This window comes from Cupressus sempervirens, chromosome 1 (genome assembly GCF_028749045.1).
Source record: "Cupressus sempervirens isolate cs-2001-9-10 chromosome 1, ASM2874904v1, whole genome shotgun sequence".
NCBI lineage: Eukaryota > Viridiplantae > Streptophyta > Pinopsida > Cupressales > Cupressaceae > Cupressus > Cupressus sempervirens.
In genome coordinates this window covers 776,524,983-776,547,023 of record NC_143118.1, presented here as the reverse complement: position 1 = coordinate 776,547,023, position 22,041 = coordinate 776,524,983, and positions in this window count along the sequence as shown.

The window sequence follows — 22,041 nt, the reverse complement described above, 5'->3', positions numbered from 1 at the left end:
CTTCAATTCCCTTTGTAGAAATAATATATCCTACTAGTTTTCATGATGTGACACCAAATGTGCATTTCTTAGGATTGAGCCGAAGACTAAACTTTTCCATACAATCTAGGATTGGTCCCAAATCATGCAAATGAGTATTGTGTTTAGCGCTTTTGACCAAGGTATCATCAACATAGTCCTCCATAGTTCTATGCATCATGTCATGGAAAATTGTAGTAATAGCCCGCTAATATGTAGCTCTAGCATTCTTTAAACCAAATGGCATCACATTCTAACAAAAGGTTCCCCATGCACATGTGAAAGCTATTTTCTCTTCATCTTCTATCTCAATTTTTATCTAATAGTATCTAGAATAACCATCCATAAGTGAGTACATCTCATAACCAGCCGTCATGTCCATGATCATATCAATATTAGGGAGCGGAAAGTTGTCTTTAGGACATGCCATGTTAAGATCATGAAAGTCTATACAAACTCTGATAGACTTATCATGCTTGGACACAAGGACAATATTGGATATCCATTCAGCATAATCAATTGCATGAATGAAACCAGCCTTCAGAAGTTTCTCCAATTTGGCTTTGACTAGCAATGCAACATGAGGATGCATTTTCTGAAGCTTCTGTTTAACTGATTTGATGCCTGCTGCTATGGACAAGTGATGAATGATAAGATCAGGATCCAATCCTGGCATGTCCTAATATGTCTAGGCAAAATTTATTTTCTTCTCCTTGAAAAAGGTAATGAATTGTTCCTTTTCTTTAGTTGACAATGACTGAGCCAGATGTATCACATGAGGATGTTCTTCTGTGCCTAGGTTAATTGGTTGTGTTGGCTCTATTAACACTGATGATCTCTCCTGAAAGTGACTAGGAAGGACATCAAATATCTCATCTGCGAGTGCCTCAGAGAGGTTTTCACCCTTGGATATGTCTTTTGTTTTTACTTTTTTGGGATCTGACACTGCCACAATGTGGTTTTCACCATCGAACCTCTTGCATTTTTTCTTTTTAATTATGTGACTGAGATATTTGATGTTGGCCTTAGTCATGTAGATGCTCTGCTCATTGGTGGAAGACGTTATAGGTTCGATAGTGTTTAGGTAATAGGCAAGAGCATAGTCATTCTGGAATGTGGGGACTTTGTTAGATGCATTGGGGTTCCAGTCTATAAGCTCGGGATGTGTGAGTGAGAGAGTAGTGGCTGGTTCAATTGCATTCACAATATAGTCATTAAATGTGTGGACCAGTAATTTGAGACCTACAGCGACCTCACTCACAGGTGTATTCAAACACCTTAGAGTGCGAACATTAGTAATTGATGACTCTAGCACACTAGTTGGATTAGACCCTTGTGACCTATCCCTTGATGTTTCACTCACTTTGATTTGATTTTCATAGACATGCACTTGGTCAATGTCTTTATCAGTAGTCACTTCTAAAAGATTGTCAAATTCATATTCATGAGAATCGGTGCTACATGTTGAGAGACTATAGAACTCCCCAATAGTGATAGGGACATACTCTCCTTCAGCCTCTAGATTCTTACACAAATACTCAATATGGCATGACTAACTAGATTCTCCCTTTTTTGAATGATATTTGAGTTGCTTAGCATTGTCCTTAGAAAAATCACTAGTATCATCCACAGTGCTAACACATGGCACAAAGTCATCTGGCTCAGCAAAGAATTTAGCAAGATCATAAGGAATAGGATGAGGGTAAGAATCCTCATCATCAGATTCTTCCTCTTGAGTACCTAACTCAGATTGTGACTCATTTTTAGATGAACTCTCAAGTATGGGTATGAATTTATTGGATCCCAAATGGAAAGGGACCTTCTTAAACCCTAGGCCGGTTGTGTTACTGTTGCTTCGAGCTGTTGCTTTGATAGGATCTATTAAACCATTGTTATTGCACCCAATAGGGCCAGTTCCCTTGTAACCAAAATGCTTCATAAGCTTAAGACCAAGTCCATATTTCTTAGGATTGATTTCTCGGGCTTGTTCAGTTAGGTCTACTAGAGCCTCTTCTTTATAAAGCCATGCAGCAACGACTCTATTTTCACTTTCATCTTCTAAGGGAACTGTAGCTTTGACAAAAGAGCCATTAAACTTGGTTTGAGGATTTAACACAAATGGCTTCTTTTCTTCTGAGTGTCATGTCCCCTTTTCAAATAATTAAAAAATAATAATCTTTGCTAAGGCAGGTAGGCCCAAGAAAGTGAAGTTTCGGAAAAAGGGGGTTAATCTTTGGAAACTGTTGGACTAATAAATAAAAATTATTATTAAAATATGTTTCATTAACCTCTCTTGGACATGAGTTTCAGTTATGCCCTCTTATAAGGGTTTTGGAGGCATTTTGGGCTGATTCCAGAACTTGATTTTTGCTCATTCTTTGTTATTCTTCAGAGGCTGCCAAACCTGTGGAGAAGGAGACCCAAGAACGGGAGTTTGCAGGTTTCCAGAGAGACCCAAGAATGGGAGTTTGCAGGTTTCTAGGAAGGCTAAGGATGGGAGTTTGAAGCCATTCCATGTGCATGCTCATACAGAGTTTGCCTTTGTGCTGAACAGTGCAGATTTGTGGGTTTTCGGGTGTGTTTTTTGTATGAGTTTGGTGTTTTCAGTTGAGTATTTCATATCAGTTTGGGTTGCTGCTGTATTTTAGACTTTAAGGTGTTAAAATAGAGCTAAATATATGTATTGGGACATGATTAAATTTCTGAGATAGATTATTAGTGTTTTTGTGGTGCTTCCGGGCATTTTTGTGTTAATTTCGAGAGCCCGATGAGCATAGTTTTTGTCCTACATTTGTGAGCTATTGTGTAAAGGCTATACGGATCTAAAAATATCATTTTGTAGGCTGTTATGCTGCTGAAATTTCTTTAAAAATTTCCATTTTCAGATTTATTAATAATTTGTGAAGTTGTGAAGCTTTTGGCACTATTTTCAGCATACGCGATTTGGGGTTTCTTGAGAAATTTGGTGGATCTTTGTGATATTAGTTGTTTGATCTTGAAAATCTGATTAGAGGTTGGAAATATCATAAAAAATCAGAAAAGGGACATTTCAATGGTATCAGAGCCATGATCTTGCCAGCCTGAGGGTTTGTAGAAGTTTTCATGTCAGTTTTGACAACTACCCAGATCTTGCATGTCAGTTTTGAGAACTACCCAAATCTTGCATGTCATAATTTATGGTTGCATGTTGATTCTAATCAAATGCATGTCAAAATTTATGATTTCATGTCAGTTCTTGGTGAATTTGGTGATTGCAGAAGTGTTCATGTCAGTTTTGACAACTACCCAGATCTTGCATGTCAGTTTTGACAACTACCCAGATCTTGCATGTCAGTTTTGACAACTACCCAGATCTTGCATGTCATAATTTATGGTTGCATGTTGCTTCCAATCAGATGGATGTCAAAATTTATGGTTGCATTCTACTTCTAATCATTTGCATGTTAGTTCTTGGTGAATTTGGTGGTTGCATGTTGCTTCTAATCAGCTGCATGTCAAAATTTATGGTTGCATGCAACTAAGTGAAAGAAAAAAAAGATATTTGCAGTGAGAAAAGAATAAAGAAATTTTGATCAAACCTCTAGTTGAAAGTAAAAGTACAAAATCCAAGGAAGGGAAAAGTATGGCTGATCCAGATGAGATGGCAAAGAAATTCTTCCATGACATCCAAAATACTCAGAAGCAAACAGTGGATAGTTTGGCAGAAACTAGAGAGGCTTTGTGAATATTGACAGAAAAACTACAAGGAGTTGCATCTATTAATGAGAAAGGGAGCACTTCAGAGGAGCCAAGAAATCTGAAATCCAGACCATCTAAATCAACCAAAACTATTTTCTTGCCTGCAGATGAGCCACCAGTACCAAATCCAACCATTAATCCTGTGGAAGAGGTTATAGGTAACTTGATTACATTAAGAGCTACTTACAATGGCTTAGATGATGACTTTCATAGTTCGGTTCCTTTTAGAGAATATGTGGATATGATGAACACTTTCATGCCCAAGAAAGAGTACATAAGGGAGAATGACATAAGTGGAAGAGAGCTCAAAAATAAAATAAGCAAGTTTATAGCACCTACTTTTGATGGAACAAATAAAATTTCAGCTAGAGCATGGCTACAAAAATTGCAGACCTTCTTCACACTTAACCCCATGAAGGAGAGTGATGTTGTTCAAATTGCAAGTCTACACTTGGAAGATGCAGCCTATGATTGGTGGTATCATGAAATGACTACTCAAGGTTATGATCAGGTAACTACATTTGATGATTTTAGTCAAAGAGTGATCGATAGATTTGACCTCAAGGATGATGATTATGAGGATGTTGTTGTGCATGATGGTGAGATACTTGGTAGAGATGAGCAGACATCGAGCGTTCATGAATTTTCTAAGAGAGAGTACTAGGCATAGTTAGATGTTTCATCACATGAGGTTGAGGCTAGTAGTACTTCACATGATTTATCCCGCCAACTGAAGGTGAGTGAAGATATTATTGTGACTACATTATCTCATCATGACAGGTATGTGAAATTAGTTGGTATTGGTCATATTACTCAAGTGAAGATTTTTCTTGATTTACTAGCTGATTATAGTTTATGGATATGGACTCAAGATTGTTATATTGGCATTTGGGATTTAGTTGACTAGAAATCTTTAACACTTTTTGGTAGCAGTGATTGTTTGGGTGCTATCATGGATTTGATTAGCAGATCGCACGGTGTTGTCTTTTCTTGTGCTAGGAGCTTATCCAATGTTGGTATTAGTTTTTATACACCGCTGTTGGGCTTTGTTCATATATCCAGTCGACCATACTTGCTGGAATGTGTTGATGATATTTCATATTTGGCAGTGTGTATAGATGAGTCCCAGGATCATATTAGCATTGATGACATCCAGGAGGATGTAGTGGGCAGTTTTGAAGACTTAGTTTCCTTGGGTATAGAGGAGTTGGACAGCAATGCTAATGTTTTTGATACTCTATATGTTGATATGAGCTTTAGATTTGATTCACACGATATGGATGGTAATACTCTAGAGACTAGTAACTTTGAGGATACTCCTTTAGACAGTGCATCAGAGGAGGTTTGTAGGAGACAGTCAAGCCAGTGCCATCATGTCTCTAATCAGTTGAGAGTTAGTGATTGAGACATTGCTATCACTTGCCAGTATATCAATGCTGCTCGTCAGTTATTAGCAGTTTATGGATGGGGTTCTCCTACTAGTGATGAGCAGGAAGGTAGTTATCTTTCCTTGATAGAGATCCACTCTTTATGGGAGGCTATTCGGATTTTGAGACAAAATTATATGCAGTTGGTAGCCAACAAAGATTATCTTATGGAGTGGGGCAGTACAACATATGATGCATTGTTGGCCAAGGAAGATGAGATGAGTGAGCTTACTAAGTAGCTTGAGGTGACTTCTGAGATTCTTGAGAGTACACAGTTGGCTTTCAAGGAGTCACAGTTTCATTTGGCTAAGGTGACCATGGAGTTAGAGCGGCTACAGTCTTTACCTGATTCTATACAGTCACAAGCTGTGGTGTTTGGTGATCCGAGGATGTCCATGGCGGAGATTGTCAGAGACAGTGGAGATGGGGATGCATCCATCCTTGATACTAACATTGGCATATTAGGTTCATTCCCACTAGAGTCATGTTCAGTTGATTTGGGTGTTGTAGTAGATTGTTGTATGCCTGACATGGTGGTGGCCTCTAGTACTGATGGCATGAAGACTAGAGATGCATCAAAGATCATGTGTGATGTTGGTGAGTCGGCAGTTGGCATGGTTCCTACTAGTAATACTACTCCCTTGGTGATATCTTTGGAGGTAGTAATCAGTTCCAACATGGTTAATGATCAATTGCAGTTAGTTTCATCTATATTATAGTCTGAGCCACTGACTGAGATTGGAGAATTCTATCGGTATTACACTGTGAGGTATGCTCATCAATTTACCTTTGATGACCATGTTGATGAGATGATGATACAGAGATGTACTTTGGTTCCTAGTGCTTATCATCAGTTATGGGACAATTTGATGCCTCAAGATGAGAGTTGTGATGGGCATGACATGGTGATAGGTTCTGCAGTTGGTAACTTGATAATATGTGACTTAGAGCAGGAGTTTGGGAGTGATGCTTCAGTGGGTGTTGTTATTGATTCTACTCCTTTGGCTATGACATCTGCTGACTTAGCTAGTGATCAGTCACAGTGGGTTGTATCACTTGTTCATGGTGAGCTGTTGATTGAGGTTGGTTTTTTTAATCAACATTATATTGCAAGGTATGTACATCAGTTAGCATTTGATCCTTGTTTTGAGGAGTTGATGGCAGGAAAATTTGGTTTGGATTCCATTTCTTACTCTTTATCTTGTAATGTCTTTTCACCATCAGCAGTGCATGGGAGTTATGGTTATGAGATAGTGGCCGGGGATTCACAGAGTTGTGTTGATTGTAGGAGTTGTACAGTGTGTGGATTCTCCATACTTGGTACAGTTTCATTCAAGAGCGTTCACCATTGTTGCAGAGTGGGATTATACATTTCGTATAGGCCAGTGGGATGCGTTGATGGTATTTACTATGTTGGTAGTTTGATTTGTCCCCTTTACTTGGGTTCTGATGTTCTAAGAGTTTGTGTCTCATGGGTTTTTGACTGTGGTGGTGGTGATTTTGGAGTTTGGTTGAGCTATAATTGTTAGTTTGATTATGGATTCTTCTTGGTCATATTGTAGAGGATATTGCAGGAGCCTGTGTTAATTGGTAGTAGTATAGTTCATGACTACATTTGGGATCTAGGTGGATTGATTGGTTTATTGTTCAGCCATTGCTTGAGGACAAGAAATTTTTGGGAGGGGAGGACTTGTCATGTCCCCTTTACAAATAATTAAAAAATAATAATCTTTGCTAAGGCAAGCAGGCCCAAGAAAGTGAAGTTTCAGAAAAAGGGGGTTAATCTTTGGAAACCGTTGGACTAATAAATGAAAATTATTATTAAAATATGTTTCATTAACCTCTCTTGGATGTGAGTTATGGTTATGCCCTCTTATAATGGGTTTGGAGGCATTTTGGGCTGATTCCAGAACTTGATTTTTGCTCATTCTTTGTTATTCTTCAGAGGCTGCCAAACCTGTGGAGAAGGAGACCCAAGAACGTGAGTTTGCAGGTTTCCAGGGAGACCCAAGAATGGGAGTTTTCAGGTTTCTAGGAAGGCTAAGGATGGGAGTTTGAAGCCATTCCATGTGCATTCTCATACAGAGTTTGCCTTTGTGCTGACCAGTGCAGATTTGTGGGTTTTTGGGTGTGTTTTTTGTATGAGTTTGGTGTTTTTAGTTGAGTATTTCATATCAGTTTGGGTTTTTGCTTTATTTTAGACTTTAAGGTGTTAAAATAGAGCTGAATATATGTATTGGGATGTGATTAAACTTTTGAGATAGATTATTAGTGTTTTTGTGGTGTTTTCGGGCATTTTTGTGTTAATTTCGAGAGCCCGATGAGCATAGTTTTTGTCCTATATTTGTGAGCTGTTGTATAAAAGCTATATAGATCTAGAAATATCATTTTGTAGGCTTTTATGCTGCTGAAATTTCTGTAAAAATGCCCATTTTCAGATTTATTAATAATTTGTGAAGTTGTGAAGCTTTTGACACTATTTTCAGCATACGCGATTTGGGGTTTCTTGAGAAATTTGGTGGATCTTTGTGATATTAGTTGTTTGATCTTAAAAATCTGATTAGAGGTTGGAAATATCATAAAAATTTAGAAAAGGGACATTTCACTGAGGGTCTCCCAAAATGTCGAGGGGACTCTGGAATAGATGTTAATGATAGCATTGGTTCCATGTGGTACTCTCCCATACTAGTTTCTTTCAATTTAAATGACTGCTCAATTTGTTTTAGCTTATTGTTGTGACAATCAGTAGACTCATGGTTAGCAAGGACAAAATAATTAGCAGCTTTGAGCATATTGCAGGTGTAGCTAGTAGTGGCAAGAATAGTAACTTCGGAGCCATAAAATGGGAATTTAATGCATTGGTGGTATGTGGATGGCACAGCACGCATCTCATGTATCCATGGCCATCCCAACAGAATGTTGTAGGCTAAGGAAATGTCAAGCACCTGACAAGTGACATCCCTTTCGACAAGATCGACGCGAATTGGTAAAGTCACAAGACCTAGTGACTTTCGTTCTACTTCATTGTACGCTTTAATAGTGATCTTTCATCGAGGATCAACAGAGTCCTTAGAATAATACAATTGTCTAAGTAGAGTAGTAGAAACAATATTTAGGCCAATGCCATTGTCAATGAGTACCCGATGAACACATGTCTAGTGGATCATGACCTCAATGTGTAGAGGCTGATTGTGTTGGTGATTCAGTGAGTTGTCATCCTCCTCAAAGAAGGTCATAAGATGAGGTGAGTTCAAGTTACCTACCATGGATTGAAATCACTCAAGATCAAGATCTTGAGGAACGTTTGCCTCAATGATGGATTTGTCCAAAATTTTCTTGTGAGCAGGCAAGATTTTAAGCAGCTCAAATATGGAAATGTGAGCATTGGTTCATTTCAATTGATCTAGAACACTATAACTAGTTACAGCCAAGTTCGTTGTGTTTTTTGCACCTTTATCAGATGGACTAGCAAGGGTTTTGTCCTGGTGTTGTTCAAGATTTGAAGTAGGAGGTGTAGGGCCTTTGAGCACCAATTTTGTATGAGAGTGAGTAACAGTGTTAGCACAGTGTTGCAAACACACATTATCCATGTTATTGGAAGTAGGGCCTCTCAAGACAAATGGTGTCTTGGGTTTATTGTTATTTTGCTTCCCCTTTATAGTAATAATGTCACAGTATTCAGAATCTATAGGTTCAACCATGTGAATTACATTTTCATCGTTGGAATACGTATAGTTGACCTTATTGTAGGGTTCTGGTTTCGAAGTCTCTCCTTTTTCATAAGCTGGGAAAGGCTCTTTGAATGCCTTATGGTCTGATTTTTTGTTATGTCCATCTACCACAAGTTCACCAACATCAATCATGTCTTGGACTTTATGACGTAAGTTTATATATTTACTGGTTTTGTGTCCCTTGTTTTGATGATACTCACAAAATGAGGTCTTATTCCACCATGGTGGACATGGTTGTGGATCATAGGGATGATGGTTATCCATTGGTGAGATAAGCTTGTGTTGTAGCAATGTTTTGTAAACCACATCCAAAGGTTCTCCTAAAGGCGTATACTCTCGCTTGGGTCGTGCTGCCCATGAGTTTCTCGATTTGTTCCTAGATGCCTTATTGTCAGGAGGAGGCTTCTCAGCATTTTTGGCTGCTTTAAGGCAATCTGTGAGATTAAATGCTTCTTTAGCAAGTTTTGGTGTGATATTATCAACAACTCCATCATGTACAATCTCTCGATTCTTGTTGACATGTTTGGTATTATCCCTGTTGGAAGTGGAACCTTGTTTTGAGTCTCTCTGAAGAGTGAGCTCGCCTTTCTTGACCATAAATTCTTCAATATGAATAGCCTATGTAATCATGTCTTCAAAGGTACGTGGACCTTGTAGTTGGACTCTATACCCAAAATCAGGTAAGAGGTTATCAATGAAAATGTCGAGCTTCTCCATTTTTCAGATTTTATGGGAATACTTAGTGTAAAGTTGTCTCCATAGTTGGAGGAAAGTGAGAAAAGGCTCACCAACCTTCTGTTTAAAGTTGCATAGATCTTGAATATTTACAAGATGTTGAATGTTATGAGAATATTGCTAAACAAATGAATTAGCAATTTCATCAAACATCTTGATACCAGGAGGTAAATGTGAGAACCACTCCAAAGCCTAACCACCTAGGCTTCTAGGGAATAAACGCATGAGGTACGTTTGATTGTGTATAAACTCCATAGACAAAGCACCAAATTCTTGCAAGTGATCTTGGGGATCAGTAGTACCAATGTACTTTTCATATCTGGGTAGTTCTACGCCTCGTGGGAAAGGCGGCATGTTTATACTTTTGTCAAATGGGAATGAAAAAAGAGTGTCCAATGTGTATGTCTTTTTGGGTTTCTCTTTCTCATGCATCATTTGAGCCAATTGGTCTTGCATAATTTTCAATTGTTTTTGGAGTTTTGCAGTCTCAGTTTCTTCTTTACATGTGATAATAGTCTCCACATTGAAATGTGTGGGTAGTTTAGCTCCCTCTTGGGTGAGTTTGAGAAAGTACTTTTCTTTCTCTTTGTTGAGTGGGATTCCCATGACCTTCTAAAAGTTCTTGTCTCTTCGACATTTTGCTATGTGTTCAGGAAGGATTTCCACCTCTTCTTGTTCCTCATCAGTGTCATATTCTTTCTCTTTCTCCTTTTCATCCCTAGGTTGTTCTTGATATTGACTATGACTACCCCATTTAGGTTCACAATTAGTCATTATAGGAACTTGTTCAGTTTTCGTATGCTGTGTTTCAAAAGGATCCATGGAGAAAGGATCATACATTGTGTTTGGGAATGCAGGACTTCTACCTATCTCAGTATCCTCTTGGTAAAAAGGATTTCTAATTTGTTGCAAATTGGAAAATTCTCGTTGAACTTGAGATGACCTTGCAGGTGAGGAAGATCATGAAGACGCCTCACTAGCTAAACTGGATACAGATTGCATAGCGAAAGGTAAGCTACCTCTGCTGCGATTATGACCCCTAGCATGAGCATTTCTAATGTTATCAGGATAAAACATGTTGTTGCTTCTGGTTGTGACAGTCATAGGTAAGGACAAGAAGCTAGAACCTGGACAAGGACTACACTAAGACTGAGTCTCAAAAAGGACAAGATAATAGCAAGAATGTTGTTCACTAAGGCACAAATGGTCTGATTTAAAGGCTAGAACAACCAAAGATTATGACCACTGCGACACAAAGTATGACAAGCATTAAGACGAGGACCACAATTACTTATGAGACAAGACTAGTCAAGGTATAAGACACAAGTCTTCAGCTAAGAAAAGTGTCACTATTCCAGGACTATTTGCAAACAGAGAGTGATAAACAAACACAGAAAAGGACAGCATGCAGGTCACAGATAGCTAGAACAGACCTAGATTGTTAATGCTAATACAAAGTCTCGCGCAAAAAACTTTTACGGGTCACGTGAAGAAGTTTTATAGGCCGTGTGAAGATGTTTCTGTCTCACGCGAAGGTCAGTAACAATTTTTAATTTTGCATGGGAATGTTTACGGGATCACGCGAAGATGCACAATAGAAGTTTAATTTCATGCGAGGGAAAAATGACTTCACGTGAGAGCCAGATGATTTCGCATGAGACCCAAATGATTTCATGTGAAAGGACAGAACAGTTTCACAATAGCGGCTGATTTTGACAAAAATTTTGATCGTTCCAATAACCAGGCAGATAAATAGGCACATAGAACAGCAAGCACATCTAAAAACAATGAGCAAGGGCAAAAGCAACCTTGTGCATGAACAATCAAGTGACTTAGTTTGTGCTAATCCCTAAGAGAGCTATTTGTGTACATTTTCAAAAAGTTTTGCAATCATGCATACATCTCTAGAAAATAAAAGTTGGCTTCTCTAAGGTATTTAGTAATGGTTTGACTCTGCAACTTTTATAACTCACAGGGGTGACCTCCAATCTCGGCACACCAAAGTTTTGACACAGTCTGAGAACTTAATCTTCAAGAGCTGCTAGGGAGATCTGACAACCCACAATGAACCACACCCATGGAGATTTCTTCCACAAGGACATTTATATAGTGGTTGTCACTACCATGGCAAAAATGGCTATTATCGCTTGAGGTTCTGTCAACGTAGTTTTCCCTGTAGAGGGATTGTCTGCTATGGTTAACCCTCTCTAAAGGTCACTGACTCACAAGGAGACTTAGCTTCCAGATTCAAGGTTTTGACACCTTTTCACCTTTAGCCCAATAAAAATAGATAGATTAATCTGACACGCTAAACTAAGATTATCTCTTAAAGATCTATGATATCATCTTCCTGTGATCTATCAACCTCTCCGGAGAAAGGATGCCTTAATCAACAAGTCAAAGATTCATCTATCTATGAGATGCTCAAAGTATCCTCCCCACCTACAAGGAATCCATCTTAGAGAGGAGTTTCACTAGGAACCCACTCCCTTAAGATCCACGAATAGTGTTCATGGGGGCTTAATTACTATGTGTGTATAGATGTTAATTTCTGAAAGCAAATCTATCCAAAAGCAATCAAAGAGCACAAGTTGGTACACTTAACGCTTTAACTAATGTGAGGTGAGTCCAAAGATGTGGAGCATTTAACCCCTCACACAAGCTAACACGAGTTCACAACTCAGAAACTAGTGAGTTCTAGAAAGCACAAAAGGGTTACCTAGTGGAGCCTTTAACACTTCTGTCCTATAGACCCCTCCCCTTTAACGTGGTGCTGATCTTGCAACCACGGGGTGGAATGAGGGGCCGGCGGAAAGATAGCTATCTAAATCTATCACTAGTACCTAAGCCTGCTAAATGAATACTAATAGAGATCACACCCTAGTATCAATTTATGCATGTGTTGTAAAATGAAAATATAGAAGGAAACACACACAAGCTCAACACGAAAGATGTTTGTTTTAGATCCAAATGAAGTGTTATCAGCTGAGGAAGGTTACCTGATGATCCTCGCAATGTGCTTAGTAGATTTAACCTATTTTTAGTGACTTTATCATGCCTTTCCCATTGTCTCACAAACAGCTGTTATGCTGTTCCAAAAAATTAGAAAACGCAAAAACACTAGAAACCATCAAATAGTCAACAAAAAAACCTAAAAACACAAAAATCAATGCAAAAAATAATCTACCTCTGTCAGCAGAGTTTCGCACAAAATTCCTGACAGTCCATGCGAAGAAGTTTTACGGCCCTGGCGAAATCAAATTTGGCTCGCACGAAATTATATTTAGCTCACACAAAATTACAGGTTTTGCGTGAAGTTTCGAGCACCAAAAACTTTCTCGTGCAACGTGAAAAGAATCTTTGCGCGAAGATTTTGGATCCTCGTGCGAAAATGAACAGTCTCACGTGAAGATTCCCGAATCTGTATGGAACAGTACGGATAGAGAACCAAAAATAATTTTAAAAATACAAAAAGATTCCAGAAAAACTAATTTTTGAGCCCCATGGTGGGTGCCAGAAATGTATGCATGAATATGCAGCCTAAGCTAACACACACACTTCAACACAGTCATGCAGATTCATCCTGAAATGAACATTGGATTGTTCATTTGAAATTTACCCTGCAAAGCGACCTGTTGCCTTCTATCTAAAGGGAATTGCTTGTTAGATATCCTCAGATTCGAGGTGTTTAAGCAACCAGACCCTCTAAGAATGAAGGATTTGTAAGAAAATACGACTAATCTATATGATTATGCAGATTAATCTAGAATGAAAGATGTAATGTAATCTAAGAACAAATAAAGGAAACTAGATTAAGCATGTGCATGATTAAACTAAAATGAGATTAAACTAAGAATGAGAATGCATGCAAGAAATGTAAGTAAATATGAGCATGAATTTCAACAGAAATTCGATAGCAAATCAATTCATCTTCTAAAACGAAGAGATGAGGGTCTCTTAAATAGACTTTCCTGGAATCCATCAATGGTTGAGATCGATTTGGATCAATGTCAAGATTAAAGGTGAAGTTTAGTCATAAAGGGAGATTCCAAAATTAAAGGGAGTTAACAGATTTAATTTGAGTAAAATAAGGAGTTAACTATTTTAATTTGAGTAGAAAATGGAGTTAATTGATTTAACTCATTTTTTATCAATAGTGAACTAGAAATTTCCCTTTTTGAACTGAAGAGAGATTTTGTTGAGATATTTAATTTAATAAAATGAGATATGCTCTCATAATTACTTTTTCTATTTAATTAAATAATCTTTAATTAACTAGAGACACTTTTCTTATTTAATTAAATAACTTCATTTAATTAATTAGGAATGGCTTCCCATTTAATTAAATAAATTTGTTTAATTAATTAGAAGTAAGTACTCGATTTAATTAAATAATTTTTTTTAATTAATTAGAAATACCTTTCCCATTTAATTAAATAATTACATTTAATTAATCAAGATAGGCGTATTTATTAAATTAAATAAATTTAATTCCACAGTACATTAGCCTTAGGATATAATTATAATTTAATTAAAGTATAAATACTTAATAATTAAATTATAATTAAATCAAGTAGGTTTAATGCGACTAATATGAGTGCGTACTATAGGAATTAAATAAAAATATGATGAATACAGATTAGGGTTTTCTGCATCTGACAATTAAGTCAAGTAGCGAATAGCAGAACAAGAATTGCCTATTAGAATATGACTTAGAAATTATCAGAAATAGACCAGAATTGGTATAATGGCAATGAGCCAATTTTGGGGTATTACAGGAACTACCTTGATTCTTCCTGTTTAGCTTCTCCTCTACTCTCAAAGCATATTGATAAGAATCCTCAACTAAAGAAATATTTAGCATACTAGCCTCATCTTGAATATTGAATCTCAAACCATTAATATACTGAGCTACCTTCTCTTTTGACAATTCTTGATGTCCAAACCAAATAGTCAACTTGTAGAATTCCTCTATATAATCTTTCACAATAGTATCCTTCTTCTTTAGATTCTGCATCTTCTTAAACAACTCAAGTTTATAATTAGTAGGAATGAACTTAGTCTTCAACTTAATCACCATCAACCTCCATCTAGTTATCTTCACTTCAGGTTCCTCTTCTCTATCTCTTTTTAGTTCTTTCCACCAAAGAGTAGCATGTCCCTTTAGCTTAGTTTGTCCCAACCTTAGTCTTAGTGGATCCTCAATATCCTCAAGCTCAAATTAGTCTTCCAATTCACCAATTCAATCAATTAGGTCTTCAAGATTCAAAGTGCCAAAAGAATTAGAAAGCTCCATCTTATGCTTCTTCCTCAGCTGAGATCCAGGTTGAGCAAACTAACTAGCCTTAATTCCAATAGGTCTCTCCACATGATTAGATCTATCCTCACTACTAGATCCAGCAAATTCAAAGTCTTTAGAAACTTCCTCATAACTACCTTTAGTACCCACAAGCCTAGGTACACCACCTAAAGCACTCACAATTTCAGCAATCATGTCACTATTCATTGATGCTATTGGAGATCTGAACTCTACTCTAACATCCTCCATCTTAGATCTAAAATTTGCTTTAACCTTCTCTAAAATCCATTCTTCTACAACATCAGTAAGATCAGCAATTTCCCTATGGTCCAATCTTTTTGGAGGCATCTTTCAAAATTTTGGAAAAACCTAAGCAACAAATCCACCAACCAAAAGATGAATTAGGCAAGATCAACCTTCATCAACCCAAGTCCTGGTACAAACTACCACAACTTTGATGATCTATCTACACATTTAGAAACAATTGTGCTATGATACAACCTAATGCAGTGCAAGGTAGGAGCATCCCCAAAGCAGATGTCCTAGCCCACAAAAAATTAACCATGTAGTGGGAAAACAACAACATGAAGCAATGATGCAAGATCTAATATCAAATCACAACTCTATATTTATAAAATAATGGTTACATGCAATGTGCCAGGCTGTAAGGCCTTCCCAATTACGGCCAAATACAATAGCAATTACAATAATAGTCTTGCAAGATTCTTCAAGATCCAATCCAAACCCTAGCTAGTCCAGATCCACACTCTGGTAGAAACCTTCAAGGAAGATCTCAACTTGTGCTCACAAGCCCACCAAGCAATCTCTTTATTTCCCAAGCTGTAGCTACTAGCTCTTCTCCAAATTTTCTCTTCAAGCTCCTCCTCTTCTCCATGAGGGATGAATAATAATTAAAGACTTACCCACAACCCCTACTTATACCAATCCAAGCCACAAGTCAGCCTAGAATACAAATTAAATACAAATACATTAATTAAACAACACAAGTTGGCCAACAATAGCAATTAAATGCCCAAAATTGATGTCTCAGTAAAATTACAATATCTCCTAGTTCTAAATGAATTAGAACTCGCACTTCAAACCATAGTTAGTACTCTAGGCCCTCTTCAATATTTGAAATTTTCATCCTCTAACTCATTGTATAAGATTAGTTATATGGCCTACAACAAGCACCAAATTCCTAAGCAAGGTCAAGCTCCAAAGACCATGCCGAGAAACCAAAGAGCATGTCGAGTAAACAATGACCATGCTAAGTAACCAAAGACCATGTCAAGTCCCTAGACCATGCTGAGAAAAAAATGACCATGCCAAGTAACCAAATATCATGCTGAGTCCCCAAACCATGCCGAGCAACCAAAGACCATGTTGAGCAACCAATGACCATGCTGAGTCCCCAAACCATGCCGAGCAACCAAAGACCATGCCAAGAAACCAATGATCATTTTGAGTCCCTAGACCATGTTGAGCAACCATAGACCATGCTAAGTTCCCAGACTATGCTGAGATCCTAGTGTATGTTGAACACCAGTATCTACCAAGCTCCACAATACTTAACCAAAATCTTTCAAAATATGCAAGATTGCAAGCAAACCCAAGATGCTTCTGCATCACTGGAGCATCATCTACCACATGTCATCTGTTGGTTCATGCATAGATCTACCACATGTCAATTTTCTATTTGTTGGAATTCCAAATTAGCAATGACATTATCATCTTTGGTATTCAAACTTTATGCAAGTCACCTCCAGTTAGCTAGGGTCTGTATATGAGCAATGTTAGTATGCTAATAGAAACCAAATTTAAATAAAGCTTCTACAAACTAAACAAATTTCATAAACTTCAAGATAGACTAAGATGAGCTCTCAATTGAGAATATGAGCCATTAATGGGCTCTCTCAATGAGAAGCTCTCTTGTTGAGTAGCTTTGTCTAAATAGATAGGATGTATGCTCAAGCTTTATGCTTCAAAAAGGGCTTCAAATGGAGTTGGAATTTGGGTGTGAGTGTATGGTTTTGATGTAAAATGGCTTCTCAAAATGGCATTATGACTTTACTTCATGGATTGTGTTATTTTGCAAAGGGGAAGGATCCAATTTATAGGCAAGAGGCTTGAGGGATTGAGGGCTAAGATGCAAGGATGGGAAAAAGCTTATGGAGGGCTCAGATTGCATGAGAGGAGAACACATGGATTGTGCTTCCTTATAGCCAATCAAGGAGTGACACATGTCACATGGTGAGAGGATGGAGGAAAGGGGAAGGATGATTCAACAAAGGAGGCTCAAGGGATAAAATCTTCATAAAGACCCTCATAATGACTTGTAAGAGCAATAAAAGGGCTTGTAAGAGTCATTTATGACCTAGTGGACTTCATAAAGTTTTATGGTTGAGATATTTTGAGGGTGATGAGAGCAATTTCGACTTGGACTTGATTAAGAAGGTTTTAAGCTTGTTTAGGCTTGTGCAAATGATTAGAGGATGGATTAGGATGGTTTAGGATTAGCTTAGGGATAGGCAAGTGGATGGCATTTAATGAGGGTGGGTGAAGGAGGAGATATTTGTTAACTTTGGCTTGGGTTAGTAAGTTTTAACCCATGTTTAAGGAATGTGACAAGGTTAGGAGGGGATTAGGATTAGGTTTAAAGACATCTTCTAGAAGAGTCTAGATTTTGGATGAGGATAAAGACTTTCTAGAATAGTCTAGAATTTCCTAGGATGAGGATGAAGACTTTCTAGAAGAGTCTAGAACTTCTTAGGGTGAGGATAAATTAGATTTTTAGGAAATAAATAAAGTTTTATTTATTTCAAGGGTTTGTGTTGAGGAGATATTTATTAAAACTTTTTTAATAAACATGAGGATTAATATTTAATCTTAATTAAATATTTTGAGTTGGGATTAGGGGTAGGAAATGATGGGATTAGCCTTTAATCGAAATTAAAGAAGGATTAGAAGATTTTGGAAGAGGTTATTGGTCATAAGGAAATTGGCCAAGTTTTGGGCAAAAAATAAATTTTTTATTTATTTTAGGATTTTTGGTCAATTTATTAATTAAATAATTAATAAATAAGGAAATAATGTTTAAATAAGATTTAAACATTTTTGGGAGGGATTCCTTAATTAAATATTTTTGATTAAGATAAAGGGATTTAATGGCATGAAAATTAATTAATTAATTAATTAAAAAATGATGATGTCATCAGGACTTTTTCAGAAAATAAAAATACTTTATTTTCTAAAGGTTTTTAGGTGTCTACAGGGTCCACCACAGGCTTCGAGCATCTAAAAGGGCCACGTCCTTGAGACATTTGATGTTATGTGTGTTGTTGTATTTGAATACTAAAAAGAACATCCACACAATGAATGTAGGATAATGTTATATTAATTACCCTTCATCTTCTCTACACTTTTGATGTTGGTCTTTCCCCCTACCATCTTTGATGGCACCTCTATTCCTTGACAATATGATGGTTTAAGCGCAGAATATGGCAGATTCTATATTAGAAAAAGACTTTCTTGCAATGAAAAGATCCCACATAAATCAAGGATTGGATGGATATTTCATATCTGATTTTATTCCTATCATTCTCCATCATGAGCTCCCACCATCACTATTGAATTTACTTGTGACCCCCTGCAGCTTGCTCCAAACAATTCGTCATTCTGCAATTGCCTCCTACTACTTTGCATGGCCCATTGACCTACCTGCTCATCTCTTTGCACAGGCTATTAAAAAAGTAGAATGTGGAGAGATAAATGATTGGCTTAATCATTGTATTGAAATGATCAATACTATCTTAGGCAACAAAATATGCTACTCTATTCATTCAAGTAGCACTCTCTCTCTAGTAATGCATTTTATCCTGAGAAAATGTTCTCAATGCTGCTATCATGCATAGAAGAGACATTGAAATTATTGTATATGTGTACCCATAAAATCCAAATTCCTCATCCTTTACTTTAGCTATAATTCCCATAAAAATTCTACAAAGTAGTTAAATAAGGTAGTCTTGTGCTTGTATTCTAGCATCCTAGAAATGTTGTTTGGCTACTCTCCATAAAAAAGAGTATAAATTTTTTGAAGAAACTTGGAGTCTAGTGATTAGAAGGATCTTATACCCTTATGAAACTATGCCTAATGGTATCCCACTTCAACTCAATGTTACACCACACCTCTTCCCATTTTTTCCCATGTCATTTTGGACTTTGCCATCAGACGGCTCCCTCACATATTGTGGAAATCTCCCTCTATTGCTTCATACATGGGTTGCCTTTTTTCTCTACCCTCTTTTTATATGATGCCTGCTCTGTTATGCATTATGTTGATCTCCAACTTTGAATGCCTGAGAAACTTCTTCTAGCACTGCCAATACTACATGTTATCAAAAACTCTAAGGTATCATTATCTTTGAAATTTGTATGTCCTCCTTATTTCAAATGTATCAAGTGTTTTGTCAATGTGAGGGGAAAACCTAGGTTCTGGAGTTAATTATTACATCTCAAAAGTAATTTCTTCTACTCAAAAATTGGCATCTATTTGGCACCTTCTCATTGTCATGAAGTTTGAGAATCAACACCAATAACAATTCCATAGAATACAAATGTGCCTGACCATGCCTTTCAACATCAATATGAGAACTCAAATCTGATTCTCTTAAAGCTAGCATGTCATTTAATAAAAAATATGACACATTTGTAACCACATTTGCTCTAACCATAATGTCTTTCCTTCTTACTCATAATTCTAATATACTCCATAGAAAGCCCCCATGTTAAAAACCTTTTAAGCCCCGCCTTTCTATTCAATCTGATGCCATTAGTCAGGCCCCCAAAGTGGGTCTGACTAAAAAAGAATTATTTTCATACAACTGAATTTTCAAATTGATCCACTAAACTCAAGTTACTGAATGAAGTCAATTTGCACCACACAAAAAAAATTGCAACTCACTTTTAGACTTGTCTACAAACTATCAACTTCATGCTAGGAGGTCCTTTGACTGGCCTTAAAAACTGACCCAAATCTCTGATCGAGCTCTTAAATCAAACATACTAATTCTCTATTCTACATACTTGCACCTCATCAAATCTCATCTCGTGACGAATTCTCAGTCAAAAGATATTGACTATCAAAGTTTCCCCTTTAGAACTACCTACAAGAAAACATGTTAAAAAGCAATAAATCACATTCGGATTTGGCTTTGAAAACTAGGTAAACTAACACTTGGGAAAATGAAAACTAGGCTATTGATTCTTTATCATGAGAGCAATATATATCTAGGATTTGGGACCATGAAAAATAATTGGATGCATTTTTTGAATGGTCAAATTGAGCTACTCAGAATTTTCAAACTGGAAACACTGACAAAAAAGTTTTTTTTGCAAATGGAATTGACCTAGGAAAGTATGCAGATGGATTCATCAAGACTTAAAAATTGGCACACTTAAAGTATTTTCAGAGTAAAACATAGTGGTACAATTTATTTGATCTCACCTATCACAAATTTGGAGTTATGACATCACGATCAAGGGTACTAAAAAATCTACACCTTTTGACACCAGTAAAAAGTTAGAAAAAAGGTTTGGAATTACATTTGAAAACTGATCAAATGGATTCTTCATAAGCTCAAAATTGAAAAATAGAAAATCTCTAACTTCCAAAATTTAATACAAAAGGAATTTTCTCATTTTGGTCAACTGGGTCAAAGTTATAACAAGTCAAATAGGGCCTTCCAAAATTCTAAACAATTCATATCAGCATGACAACATTAAAAGACCAAATTTGAGGGATTCAAAACCTAGTCAAATGGATTCAAAATGACTCAAAATATGAAATGTAGGCTCTTTGGTATGGACACTAAACACTCCCAAAGCAGCAAGTCATGAAAAATTATTGAGTGTGAGATATTCAATTCCAAACAAGGCGTCTTGTCATTGGTTGACATAGGCAAAAATGTAGAATTGGACATTGCTCAAAATAGGACTTCACAAAATGGCTCAGAATGGCAATTTATCTTCATGGAACACATAGACGCACTAAATCTATGATGTTATTGAACACCTCATAGGACTCAAAAGGACACCTAGGTACATACGCATCAAAAAACACTTATAGGGCTTAATTTTCTCAATGGTACTCAAAATTAGGGCTTCAATTTTGAGTCCCAACACAACCAAGGTGTTCCTAGATGTTTTCTTGTGTGCTCCTACACCACCTATTTAACATATACGGTGCATGAATATCATGTTGTGGTTTCTAATTATATTTCTCATATGGTTAAATTTTAATAAAGTTGATAATTGTGATATTAGTTGGATAACCAATTCACACCCCCCCCCCCCCCCCCACCCCCCCAACCCTCTCTAAGTTTTATTGGTGGACTATATATTCTAACAGTCATGAACTAGAGGACTAGGGGCATGGTTCATGTTTTCTTTTGCATTCTATCTCTAGGTATATCTTGTCGATCTTAGGTGTCCTATGCTTCTTGCTTGTCCCACTTGATACTTAGGATCTACAACATATCATCCTTTCCTATCTTTTGCAAGAGAATTCTTATGGACATTTTGACATTTTGTGTCTTAATTTGACCATAGTCTTACTACATTAAACCTATAGAATCTAACTATAGTGCCATATTGACCTTTATGTCTTTGATGCATAAGGTTGGATTCCCACATACCTATCTCATATAGATCATTTTCATATCCTCATAGTTTATGCTAGTGATGATTGTATTAGCTTCTAATGTTCCTAATAAGGCTTGATGATAGAAACTAGGACCTACCTATATAACCCTTTAAAATGTACCTTTGCATACTAGCTTGCATTCTAGGGTTCATTTTTAGTCCAACTTTGCATTTTGGATGTTGATAGAGTCTTATTTATCTATTGTGGGTGTCTTAGCTAACTACATTCATCTCCCCTTACCTCTTATCAATCATGAATTTCACTTCACTTCAGTCTTCTCAACTTAACACTTATTTAATTTGTGTCATCATAAGGGGTTAATCTCATTAGCACATCTAATTTATGCAAGTTCTAAGCTTTCAAAATATGAGTCTATATCATAACATACAA